The 13,419-nt window shown below is 41.7% G+C and overlaps 1 long non-coding RNA gene across 1 annotated transcript in view; it reads right to left on the bottom strand.

Moving 5' to 3' along the window:
* Window positions 1–9,541, bottom strand: part of LOC130146505 (uncharacterized) — a 32,656-nt gene extending 23,115 nt beyond the window's left edge. The window contains exons 1-2 of the long non-coding RNA XR_008820942.1: window positions 9,435–9,541; window positions 9,235–9,342 (exon numbers count right to left, since the gene is read on the bottom strand). This is a non-coding gene — a long non-coding RNA (uncharacterized LOC130146505). The remainder of the gene's footprint in view (window positions 1–9,234; window positions 9,343–9,434) is intronic.
* Between the last annotated feature and the right edge of the window lie 3,878 nt (window positions 9,542–13,419).

Here is a 13,419-nt window from a genome sequence, read left to right as displayed (position 1 = left end):
TAAATTTGCGGTCCGGTGCGAGGTCCCAGCTCACTGCGGCAGCACTGTTGCTGCCTGAGCCAAGATGCAGCATCCTTGCAGGGAGGAGCCCTTGTGCCGGGAGCTCTTTGACGCAAGCGACGTGCCCAGTTGCAAGGCACTCAAAACCAGCTGGGCTCCCATAGGAGACTACAGCTCCCTGGGTGTTTAGAGGGAAATTTTGGTGCCTAAAGTTGCGGTTGCACAGAAAGTATTTAAGTGGGTTAAACTGAGACCTCGTTCTCCCTGGAACAGAAAGCATCAATTTGAGACAGCAACTGGAAACATGGTTGTGAAGGAAGGGAAAGGGGAAGTCTGACTTCTGTGAATTTCTTTCTTTTTTGTTTCAGGTGACCTACTAACAAAATCCAGCACAAGTTTAGAATAGTTTGGCTTGGCCCAAATTTACATTCTTCCCTAAATAAAACATTCAGCCAAAACTTTTTCCCAAGACTAATTTGGACTGCTGTGTTGGGATTATCAATTGATGGTAAAACCGACTAAGAAACAGGCTAGCGAATGAGAATGGTAAACTCATTACTATTACATGGATTTTTATCCATGAATATTCAAGTAGTGCTCTAGTTATGAAAATAATCACAAATCTTAAGAGATCACAGAGGAAAAAAAGGGTAGCTTTCACTTTTAGTTTGATAAACAGCTGGAAGTAAAAAATGTACTCCATCCACATCCAGTCTCACTGCTATAGAAAGCAAACTACTGAATTGGTAAAAAAAACCCAAAAACAAAACTAAAGTGAAAAGACACTCAGCAGTACTTTTTTAAAAAATTGCATGAAGTCCTGTTGCTTTTAGCACTTCATACTTTTAAGTCTTCACACTTCTAAATGGTGGAGAACCCCCCCAAAACACAATCTCACATTTATTTCTAATCACTGGATGGAGTGCTTGTTGCTTATTGTAGTTTGCCTGTGGTTTCTGGTGGAAGTGAGTTTCTTGCCCTTTCTTTGCTGTGAGTACTGATATTGGCATCGTAACCAATTTGGCTAAATTGCATTATTTTATATAATCCAAACTCCTCAGATTTTTCACTTTGTGCCTGAATCTGCCGGGCATTGCCACTTTGTCTAGTTACACGGTAACGGTATTTCATCCAGAGCTGGATGCCTGCCTGTGCTGAAGGAGTCTCTGGGTTTGTATCTGTACATGTGTATCATACAGAAGATGCAACCTCTTAGATAAGCTTGTGCTTTTCTAATACCATATTTCATTACGTTTTTGATTTGCAAAGACGTCTTGAATGCACTGAATTTTATTGATGGTTTATGGTAAAGTTGAATGAAAAGTCCCTGGCTTAGAGTAATTCTTGATTTCAGTAATATTTTTTTTTTTTTTTTTTTTTTTTTTTTTTACATTCTCCATTTGCAATGTAAGGATGCCTAGAGCTTTGTGTATGGGCACTTGTTACTTTTATCAGAACAGTTCAGTGGAATAGAATGTTTTGTTGAAGCTGTACTTTGTCTAAAAAAGGTGCAGTCTGTCCTTGCAGCCTCAACTTTTTGTTTGTTTTTATATAGTGAAATGTTGCATGCGCTACTGGTTTAACATCTAATTCCACTGGTTATTTGAACAGCAGTTATTTGAACATGTTATTGGAAATGAAAGCTCAGTTCAAATTTTTTGTTGTCTTAAAATACGATTCTCGACAGTATTGTTTCAAATATTTGCCGCGTCTGCGTACTCAGGAGGTGCCCGGCGAGGCACTTGTACACACGTAGTATGCCAAATAAAAGGAGAGAAGCTTCCTAGGCAGGTTTCCTTCAGCTGACCTGTTGTTTAGCAGATGCAGAGGAGGAGTATATCGATTGAGCTGTGAGAAGGAAGGGCGAATTGATCTGATAGTGAAGTGATGCATTTTTTGCTGAGAGGGGGATTTTTCTGATGGAGAAGGAACAAATTGACTTATTGGTTAATTGAAGGAGAGGATTGACTGGGAGAGGCAGTGAGAATGTGATGAATGTTAACTGCAGGAAAGAAGGGTTTTTCAAGTATATGCACAAATATTTATTTCTTTCCTCATTTGCCTGCCTCTTAATGTGTAATGGAGATGGGTGGCTTCATTTTGGACTCTTTGGCACGCTGCTCGCTTCTTGAACTTCTGCAAAATGGGTAGGCCTGGCTTTGTGTGAAACTTTTTCTCTTTTTAAATACGACTGGAAACATTCCCGCTTTAAAGTCTGCAAAAGTTTGTCGCTGCTTTTTTTTCTTAAAGCTGTGCCTTGTGCTTCAGTTTGCTGAGTCTGCCCGTAAATACTCTTTCTAGCTGTGGTTGCCTAATCCGGGACTGGATTTTAATATTTGTTAGGCACCTAACTCCCACTGAAAGCAATATGAATTAATACGTTTTTCCTTTAAATAATCTTCCATATTTCACTAGGCAACTTTCTGCATTGGTAGGACCAGAACTGCTTCCATTGCTCCTCAGTCCTTTAGGGAAGGGACAACAATTTGGTCTGTTGGCTGATGCAACATCGGTCTCAACTGTGGCAGGGGCTTCGAAGTGCTACAGTAATGAAAAAATAATTAAAATAGTAAAAGTGACACCAACAACAGTAATACTACTAGTAATAAATAGTTACATATTGGTGCCACATAAATATTAATTACTCTAATGCTTAATTTAATTTCTAATTAATTTAGAATTCATTTCCTAATTTCTGTCTGGATGAGGTTGCCATGATCTTCATGTGGCACTTTTAGGAGTCCAGAGTGTTTTCGTTCCCATTTTACAGAAATGGCGTAGAAGGCCTCCAAATACTGTCTTATGAGGACTCTATCTCTTAGAGCAACCTCAAGGAGGTTTCTGTCCTCTCCTTGGGAAATCTCTGTTTTTAATGGGGTTAGGGAAGGAGCCTATTCAGGGAATTTTCTGTGTTGTGGGACGGCAAATGGCAGAGTCCCCAGGGATCAGTGTGGTTATTGGAGCTCAGTGTTGTAATGTTACAATAATTTCCCTCTTGCAATGACATTACCCGGGGGACTGTGGGGAAACGGAATGCTATGGAATGCTTTGACTTGCAAAGAGGCTGTGTCCGTCCCTTCTTCCAGTCTGCTCAGACGTGCCATGGCCTTATTTTTGTCACCGTTAGCTAAGATTTAGCTGCATTTACAGCAGGGATATTGTAGGACTGAGCTCTGTGAAGAAATAATATTAGAATTTTTAAGCTCCCAAGGGGAGGAGGAAGGACCTTTAATTAGCGAATAATAGGTTTAGCCTATAAACTGTCCATAAAGAAAAAAAAAAGAAAAAAAAAATCACCATGTGCTGGGAAGGAAATGGATAAGGAAAAAAATCTTCGAACGATTTACACATAGGAAGGAATTCTTGGGTGTGGATGAGGGGGTTGCATTGTTTTGAAAGGTATTTAGTATTTTAGAAATATAGGAACAGCTTTGCTCAAAGTCACTCATCCCAGGCAGTCACGCTTACACCTGATGTTGTTGAAGCAACACCAGAGGTAGGTGAGTGGGGGGAAAGGTATGTAGGGAAGTTTATGCAGCTGGAAAAGTTCTTTAAACTGGAATTCCTAATGGGAAACTTATGAACACACCAGAACTGAACAAATATTTCAGTATGAATAATTTATATGACAATACTACTAATGACGCCAGGCTGACATATGATACAGTGAGCACAGTTTGGCTGGCAGAGGTGTCCTTGTCATACAGTAGCCCTTGCTCTGTCTTACACTGCCTGAGATTTTACCTTGGACTGAGCCAATTCATCGTCCTACTAAAGAAAAAGCAACATCTGGGTTTCTCCATAAACAAAGGAGTGTGACTAAAAGATGTTTTTCACAATTTTCTTCCTTAATAATTTACAAGTTTTCCCCTGTAGAATCTTAGAAAGTTTCTTCCGAAATCAAAAGCTTGCTCACAGATTGACTGTTCAATATGCATTGTGCATTTGTCAGGGATGCTCTAAGTGGTACGGAAGCTGACAGAATACAAGCAGGAGCTGACAGCTTCACTCCAGTTACAGCTGATTAAAGGCTGCAGGGGCCTGGGGGCCCCATCTCAAAAAGAGGACCACTGCAAATTCACCACAGCACTTCCAGTCTGCGCATTTACCATCAGCTGGCACGGAGTACTTTAGGTATTGCACTTGGTAATCAACTTCTGCCTCCAGTTTTGGAGTATTTGATAGCAGGTACAGACAAGGAGTTAAAAATGCAAGTGAGAATTACCTTACATTGTGTAGGTATGAAACAGCAGTGTAAGATGTAAGCGTTGCGTATGTTAAACCTCAGTGTACGCTTTAGAGCCATTTGTGGCTCTAAAGCAGGACTCAAAGCTTGAGGCTGGGTCCTCTCCCAAACTTCTCGCTTCCATCCCTAGCATGTACACCGAGCCCTTCTGCAGGCTGAGCATGCTGGCTGTGCAGTTTGGGGTTTTTTCCCTATGCTCTGTAGCCAAGGTGTTCAAGCGTAGCTAGGGATCCTGTGTGACCCACCAGAATCATAAAAAAAATATCTCTGTGTCAAAAAGTGCTTGGCACTCTCTGGAAACAAGGCAGAGAGCACACCTCCTGCTTTTCAGAATGTTCTCTTTTATAACTTCCAACTTGCTAGCAAGTATGTGGTGCTTGAGCGTTCGTATATACCTTGTGCCCTAGCTTACACTGAGTGAACATCTAACTGGGGAAACCTTTTCCTCTCTGTTCTATAGAAGACCAATTTTACATGATGAGTATTTTTTTTTGTTCCTTTGCTAATGTGAAGAGAACATCCCAAACAAATATCCCCTCCCAAATGTACATAATATACCACTTTTTATTTTTTTACCTTTTACTAAAATCATTAGAGAATTTTCCTTGCATTATTTCTACCAGGAGCTTTTTATTAAGCAAAACAACCACATTTCCCCTTCTGCCCTAAATTTCAGTCTTGCTTTATTAGCACCAGAGGCCAGATTCTCAAAACTGCTGATTAAAAAAATCCATGCAATCTTTAGAACAATTTGGCAAGGTACGTTTTTAAAACATTTGAAAATAAATCACAATTTGTGGCTTAAGAATCAGAACCGCAGGCAGAAAATATAGTAAGTCAAGTAATAGACATTTGTTAGCATTTTTTTTTTTACATTAATCTGTTAATATATTTTTAGAATTGCTAAATATTTAAAGCTCCAGACAGGGCTATTCTTAGGGTGATTTCTTCGCTTTAGCTGAGCCCAGGTAATGCTTGTGGTCTTCGTTTTCATTCACCTACCTGGAGACTAGTTCTTCAAAAGTGGGAGTTTGTTGAGAGGAAGACCACTGATGGGAAGTTTTTTATAATTAATTTAGACAAACTGTTGAACAATGTACCAGTATGTCAACAGAACCTTTTCATAGTGTGTGTCCTCTTGTGTTGGTTTTTAAAAAGCAGCCAGTAAGACCTGGGGGCTTTTAAACTGCAGAACTCAAGGAATTTGCTGATTTCCTCCTAAAGAGCAACAAGAACCCTATATAGGCATATTTCAGTAGCTGTGTATGTGTGTGCATTATGTATGTGCTTGCATGTTTTTTATGTACATACACACACACATATACTTCTATACATGTGTGTATATATACTTAAATAATATAAGCTCATGTATATATAAAATATATACCATGAATACAAACATGCATATACATATATACACTCTTTGCCTCATTTTCTCCCAGTCTTTGAGACTGTCTTTATTTGTGTAAATCACTTTTTGGCTCAATTAAAGCTCTGCTGGACACATTGAATTCTGCCTCTGACGGTGTTTCAGACTTATTTTAAATTAAAGATAATACAAAAAATAATAGCAATAAAAGGAGAATATAATTTCAGTTACTGGAATAGTTTATTTTTCAAAAACATGAAATAAGAGATATAATTCAGAACCGTCACATTACAAATGTGTCCACTCCAGAAGGGATGCAGTGATGTTTTGACTAGGATTTGGACTGCCAAAAAGAGAGAGGATGAAGTGAATGCATGTGAGAGAGACTGTGAAAGAGATCTTAGGAAAGCAAATGTGCTCTGCAGAAGTAGTTCAGTTTGCATAATTTATTTTAAATATGGATACTCTCTGGTGTGTGAGCACTCCCCCTGCCCCCCCTCTTTTCTTTTAAAAATAGGAATTTCTGTGCTGCTTGCGTTCCAATATTCCAGTTCAAACAGGGTGCCTGGCAGTAGCTCAGCACCTGTGTACTTGACTACTTACTGCTGACGAGCCTTGCTTGCCGGTAATCTAGATTTATGGTAAGTCTACCCTTTCCCTTCATCTACAAGGTCCGGGGACATTCGGGTAGCCAATCTGCCCTTAAATATGTCTCTGAGGAAATGGTGCTAATTAGTATTGGAATTTACAGCCTTCCATTTTATTGACTTGTCCTACTTTCTCCGATAATTAACTAATGAGTAAAGTAATGAGCTATGTTAGTCAGTCATGATGTTCAATTAAACAGCAAATCAATTATTGAAAATAGTTTCGGACAGCTCTTGTGTCGTCACAGGGAGTGTGCATGCATGTGTGCGTGTGTGTGTGTGTGTGTACACGTGTGTTTCAAACGCGTGCCCTAGATGTGGCAGCATCCCTCCCTGGAGGGTACCTGGCTGCGGGGGGGCTGTGTGATCACAGACAAACTGACCAGTGCTCCCTCTTGCCCATGTTGTCCTCCCTCTGCTCAGCTCCACTAAAGAGTGCCCTAATGCTGCGCCTTCCTGAGCTGAGCTTATTTGCAGGGGGTCCCCAAAGCCCAAGAAAGACAAAATTGCCATAAAATAGAGAGGGCTTTTCATGATGGGGAGGTCGGCGGAGGGGTGTGATGCCTCTGCCTCTTTTCTTGGAAATTGCCACTTTTCCTACCCGAGAGCAGGGCCACCTGTCCCAGAGCTCGGCATTACAGCAGCAGGGACTAACGCACAAATATCAGTCCTCAAAGCCCTACCTCTCTTCTGGCCACAGCAACACCCAGGAGCAACAGAGAGGATGTCTGGGGGTTCAGGATTTTTCCCCTGAGGGCTTTGCATACCAGCCTGAGACGCAATTATCTATGGGAAGGGGCTTCCCGGACCATCACGTCATGAGTCCTCTGCACCATGTCTGCACGTGGGGGTGGCACCAAATCTGTGGCCACTGGCAGGTCAGGTGGTGGTTCGCTGGGGTAAAGCAGTGGCTCTGGGCCTGGCCTCGGCCGTTACAGCACAGGTGGCTTCATTTGGCGTGGGATGAGCAAAGATCTTCTTCGTCAGGATGAGAAATAGACATTCATTATCTCCCCAATATTGTGCGTGCAGTTTGAAAATGTGAAAAGCCATTCCAGCAGAGAAAGCTGTAGCTGATGTCATCGTTCAGTAACTTGCCAGCTCTTCAGGTTTAATTATTCCTCCATTTGAACTTTTTACCCTTCCTGTTTCCTTCAGGTCTTTCGCTTCACCTTGTCTGCTGCACTAGCTGATAGCACTTCACACCTGCTGCCCGTAACTTCGCGTGCTTCCAAGCTCACCCTCCTGGTGACACCCAGGTTGTTGCATTTGCTGTGACTTTTAGTTCTGCTTTTGGTGTTAGGGCGTACCTCTGCGTTATTCCCACGTACAGCCAGCAAACCTGTCCTGAAAATTCAGCAGCCTGGGAACAACTTTTGCTGGCCTACTCATACAAACTTTACTCATACAACTCAGAAGTTTTGACTTGCCCTGTCAAAAGACCACTCCACTGTGGGCAACAGCAGTTTTTAGAGATGGCAGTAACATTGCATTAAGCGGTTTGATGGTTTTAAAAGGCAATAAAAATGTGAAAGTTATTGGATGGAAAATCTGGGTTGGGCTTAAAATTTTAATTTAATGTTATCAGATATGCTGAGCCAGAAATAAAGCCGTGCTGTGCTCTCGTGGTTCTGTTTGAGGAGCAAAGTGGCACAAATAGTGCCAGGCAGTGCTTGTAGGCTCTGTAGTCATACAAATGTGCCCCGTAATTATTTGTTCTTAATAACAGTCATCACATGATGATTTTTTTTCCGAAGGTACCAAGCATGCAGAAAGCTCCCCCCCACCTTCCAAACCCAGGAGGAAAAGCAGGCCAGTGAGCAAGCTGCCTAAATACAGAGAGAGGAGACTGAATACGTTGGCCTTAGACATCCAATTGAATCACAATTCATTAGAGAAACAACAAGCCAAAACAAATCAAAGACAGTTCAAAAAAGGCAACATGAAGTTTTCATTTCCAAACAGTTTTAATTCACTGTTTGTGCTCTTTACTGAGAATATGCAAGGAACACAAACATTCCCATATGAATTAAATTACAATTTACATATGAATTACATTAGAAATATGAGCTACACTAAAGAGATAATTAGTGCTGTCCTGGGTTATGTGAGCACAAACAAAATTAAATAAGAACAATTTCAAAGCCAAGTTTTGCTTTGTCTTTTCAACTAAGCTGGTTTAATCAGTGATAATGACTGAAATAAATCCACTACGTATAAAACAACGCACAACATATCATATTGTGTGAAATGCCATTACTAAGTCCCATGCCTTGGTAAATCACACAGTCAAACAGGAGTACAACGACACCAATACGACGCTACAGAAAATTTGCCACTGCTGGGTGCCCAGGGCTGAAGGTGGTGGTCCCTGAGGCTTGCAAGGAAGCAGGACCCATGACAGGCCAGCATCACTGTGCTGCTCCAGAGTCACTGTGCTGCTCCAGAGAGAGTAATTGGGGGGGGGGGGGGGGGGGGGCTGTGGGGGTGTGTGTCAGGGATTTTTTAAACCTTACCTATGAATGAGAAAGAGCTGCTACAGGAAAAAAAAGCTAGTGCTAGCAGAGAGAGCAATGAGAGGGAGGGGAGCTGGAGAAGTGGGGGGTGGGGGGGTGGGAGAAGAGGAGAAAACGAGAAGGATAAAAATACCAAGCAGAAGCAGACTACCTGTGCATCAGTGCCTCAGCCCCTAAATAGAGCTATGGTTTATGACTACCTTGCCTAATGAGCTAAACTCTGGTGACCATAAAACTGAAATATAATTATGACATTAAAGATGCCTATATTTGAACTTAATTATTAATTAATTTAATGAGAGAATAGGAGGTTGTAAAATTGCTAATTAAACGGCTCTGTAAAACTGCAGACGGCAGAGGATTTACCAAATGATGAATCCCACAACAGTATTTGGGCTATATCAATATTCTATTAATATACAGTATGCCAGAGGTACTGGCTAGTACGCTACTCACAGTTAAGCCGATGTGACAGGCATACAGAGTGAAAGAAAATGAAGGACATAAAATTCCAGATGACAGCAACCTTGAAGACGATCTCTGCCCCCACCTCTGTGGCAGTTTCTGAAATCAGTTAAATAAACTCAGAAATGCAGGATAAAAATCAATCTTACCATTGCAAATGTGAATAAATTGGCTTGAAGCAAACGACCCACCTATGGTCTTAGGCACCGCGGTGTTGTGTCGCTCTCCGCGTGCGTGCAGGGATGGTCAGAGCTAATCTGGACTTAAGTGCAACAGAACGGGAGGGATGCAGCGTGAGTGTGTGTGTGTGTATGGTGTGTGTGCTCGCATGTGAAAGAGAAGCTGAGCGAGAGCAAAAAATAACTGTCCCCGTGTGATTAGTGAAATTAAGCTCAAGTGAACCTTCAGGGGCTGAATTCGAACCTACGGGGGACAATTTTAGAGATTCCCACGCTGCACTATCAGCATGCAAGGAATTTCACTGTAGCATTTGAATGGCAATACCATTTGGATGACATTCATTTAAAAATGTAGAGGAAGAGAGCAGGAAAATGTTTTCATTTAGCACTGAGCCTAATTCGAGGAATGTCAAAAGAAAATGCATGGGGGTGTCTCACCCTGCATGCTTTTAAATGTCAGTCGTGACTAATTATTGGAATAAAAGCAAAAGGAAAAATGTAAGTATCCCTTTGTAGTTTTGTAGGAAACAATGAAATGCCACTGGCCAGTGTAGCAGAAAAATGCCAGGTTAAATGTAGGAGGCATGTTTTAATATTTGCACCAATCCTTAGAATTGTTTCATACCTGCTATGTGGCATAGCTTTTCCTTTACACATTTTGTTTTTTAAATGCCCTGTTGACAGCCCCAAGAGGCAGTTTGACAAGAAAGATCAAAGATTCAATATCAAGAAAATAGGGTGGTAGGAAACTCACCCCCCACTGAAAGGAAAACGATACAGTCATTACAGTAACGTCTCCCATTTCTGGAGAATGGATGAAGGATCTTGAGGCTAAAGACAGGGGTTGTATTCCCAAGTCCTCTGTGAGTTCTGAAGAAAATACATAAAATTTCTGTGCCTGAATTTCTGCTTTCTAAGCTGGAAATAACAGCAGTTTCTTGCCACTTACCATTCATGTTTCAGAACACTAAATGGAAGCTTGCAAATAATTTCTGAGAAAGTGATCTCTAGAAGTTGCTTTTTATTGACTGGTTTGGGGCAAGACTTTAGAAAGTGTCACTTCTTGCTTTGTTTTTGTTTTTAATGTCCATCTTGGGACATATGAACAAGGTAATTTTAAGGAGCTGTGCACTTCACATGATAGTCTTGTTTGCCTTTTCTCGAATACTAATTCAGTACTCAGTCTCCCGATACTCAGAAACCTCACTGGTGGGTTTTGTATGAGTAGCTGCAGCTAAAAGAGCTGCTGCTTTAAAAAATTCTGATCCCGATTTAGAAAACTACTCTGGCTGGTTTCTATCTTATAATATGTGCAATTAATAAATATGAAAGCTTCTATGCATTTATTACCGTTGTATCATGCCCTGCAGTTTTATAGATCCAATTTCTCAAAAAATGACTTCTTTTACCAGAAATAAAACCAGATAGATTTCTTCTCTTGTGCGACCAGCTATCAAGCCTGCCCCTTGACTGGAGGCTTTTGTGAGCTCTGAACTGTGTTTCACTTGCTCAGGTTTCAATCCTAGCAAGACAGACAATGAGTTAAAAGTTGGAACTGGTGGGTTTCTAGTAAAAAGGAAATGCCAAATGACTCACCATCACCACATTGCAGGTTACACATTTAGAGATCAAAGAAATTGTCTCTTTATCTCCCCCAGAACTACCACATGGTAAACTTTATTACTGGTGGGTCATACTCTTTGCTAGAGAAATTCAACTTGCAGCACAGTGGCTGGCTTGAAACAGAAGAGGGGCAGGAGATCAGGGGACACTCTTATCTCCAAACAAACCTTGATGTAGCCATTGCAGGCCACTCCCTGTGAGAAAGAAGTATTGGAGAAAGGGTAAATATTGCTGAGAGTTATTGTCAAAGCAAAAGCCTGTTGGTGGTTGTTTGTAATACTGACTGCCATCCCCATCCAGATATGAGGAGATCCTGGGCAGGAATGGGCAGGGACCTCCTTGTTGCAAGGAGCATGAGAGGTCCAGCTGACAGCTCTGAACCTGAAGTTCACGGTCATCTTTATAAGACTGGTCACTGCAGACCCTGGGAGAAAATGAAGTTGCCACCTTGCTCTGCTCTGAGGGCAGGAGGCAGGTCACTGTCATGCGGAGCTGGCATCCTCTGGGTACCAGCAGCCATGGTAGCAGTGCTGCTCCCAGGCCTGTGCCACATACCGTCCCAGAGTGGCTCACGAACTACTAGTAGCAACTTGGCAAGCATTTAGGTACGACACATTTTTCAAACCTCTGGGATTGCGCATCCCTTAAACATTATGGGTAAAATCCAGCTGTGGCCCAGAGCTAAACCATCCTGTTGGCAGGGGAACCTGTCGAAGCAGATTACCAGAAGAGAGCTCCAAAGCAACAACAGGCATGGATGACCACTGTTGGTGTGGCAGGCATGTGCCAGGGTCTCACTGTGATACGTGTGAAATGTGTGTAGAAACCCAAAGCTTTCATTGATTTGATTTAATTCTCGAGCATTTAAATTCTTTGTTTTAACCAATGAGGTTAACTTGGTTTAAGTTATCTGTGACTTTTGTTAGCATTTGTCCTTTTCTGGTACAGTTTAGAAAGCTTTCCCTTTCTCGGGAAGCTTTTGGTTGGTAAGCTGTAAAATACGTGGCTAAACACATCCTAGGAAGTAAGCTGCCTGCTTCATGTATTTGTTGCTGATCAGAAGGATATTTTGTATCTTTGCCCATTCAATTAGCCAGCTTTTTAGTTTAATACAGTATAAATTTCTCATTTTTTAACTTCACATAATATTAGAATACAGTGAGTGCTGTACCTCTTTTTCATTAGGTGCATACTAGTTTTTCTTTGATGTTTGTGATAAAAACTGTTTTTGTGGAACTCACAACATCTCTACAACTGCAGGGAAAAACAATTTATAATAGTTCTTACTAGGTATGTAAATCTATCTTAAAATTAATAGATGTACAGGAGGAGAAATTTATGTACTTAAACCAGATTTTTTTCATTTCAATCAAGCATATTAAATAAAAGAAACAGTATAATGATATAGTTAAACCAACTGTTTCTGTTCATAATCTCCATCAAGGCTTTCAAAGTGGTAGAGCTCAACCTTTTTTATCTACTATATGCATAATCATTGAAAGACAAACCCAAGCTCTTTATTTTACTTCCAGTTGGTTTCTAATGTTGATTGCAGTATCCATTAGAAAGAACTAACTGAATACTTTGAAATTAAAGAAAAAAAATTGTAATTCCCTGTCGTGGTTTAACCTCAGCTGACAGCTAAGCCCCACGCAGCCACTTGCTCCCCCCCGGTGGGATGGGGCACAGAATTGGAAGGGTAGAAGTGAGAAAACTCGTGGGTTGAGGTAAAGACTGTTTAAATCATAAAGCAAAAGCTGCACACAAGCAAAACAGGACAAGGTATTAATCTACCACTGCCCATGGGCAGGTGGGTGTTCAGCCATCCCCAGGGAAGCCGGGCTCCATCACACCTAACGGCTACTTGGGAAGACAAACCCCATCACTCTGAATCTGTGTCCCCCCATTCCTTCTTCTCCCCCAGCTTTATATGCTGGCCATGACATCATATGGTATGGAATAGGGCTATGAAGATGGTGAGGGGGCTGGAGCATCTCCCTGATGAGGAAAGGCTGGGAGAGCTGGGCCTGTTCAGCCTGGAGAAGAGAAGACTGAGAGGGGATCTTATCTACAAATATGTCTACAAATACCTCTACAAATATTTTAAGACCGAGTACCAAGAGGATGGGACTAGGCTTCTTTCAGTGGTACCCAGCGACAGGACAGGGGCAACGGGCACAAACTGCAACACAAGAAGTTCCATCTGAATATGTGGGAAAAGTTCTCTACCTAGAGGGTGCCAGAGCCCTGGGACAGGCTGCCCAGAGAGGCTGTGGGGTTTCCTGCTATGGAGACATCCCATACCCGCCTGGACGCGGCTCTGTGCAGCCTGCCCTGGGAGACCCTGAGCAGACCCCCTTTAGCAGGGGTTGGG

Source organism: Falco biarmicus, chromosome 3 (genome assembly GCF_023638135.1).
Source record: "Falco biarmicus isolate bFalBia1 chromosome 3, bFalBia1.pri, whole genome shotgun sequence".
Lineage (NCBI taxonomy): Eukaryota > Metazoa > Chordata > Aves > Falconiformes > Falconidae > Falco > Falco biarmicus.
Note: the sequence above shows the minus strand (reverse complement) of the source record. Positions and strands in the feature narration are given on the sequence as shown.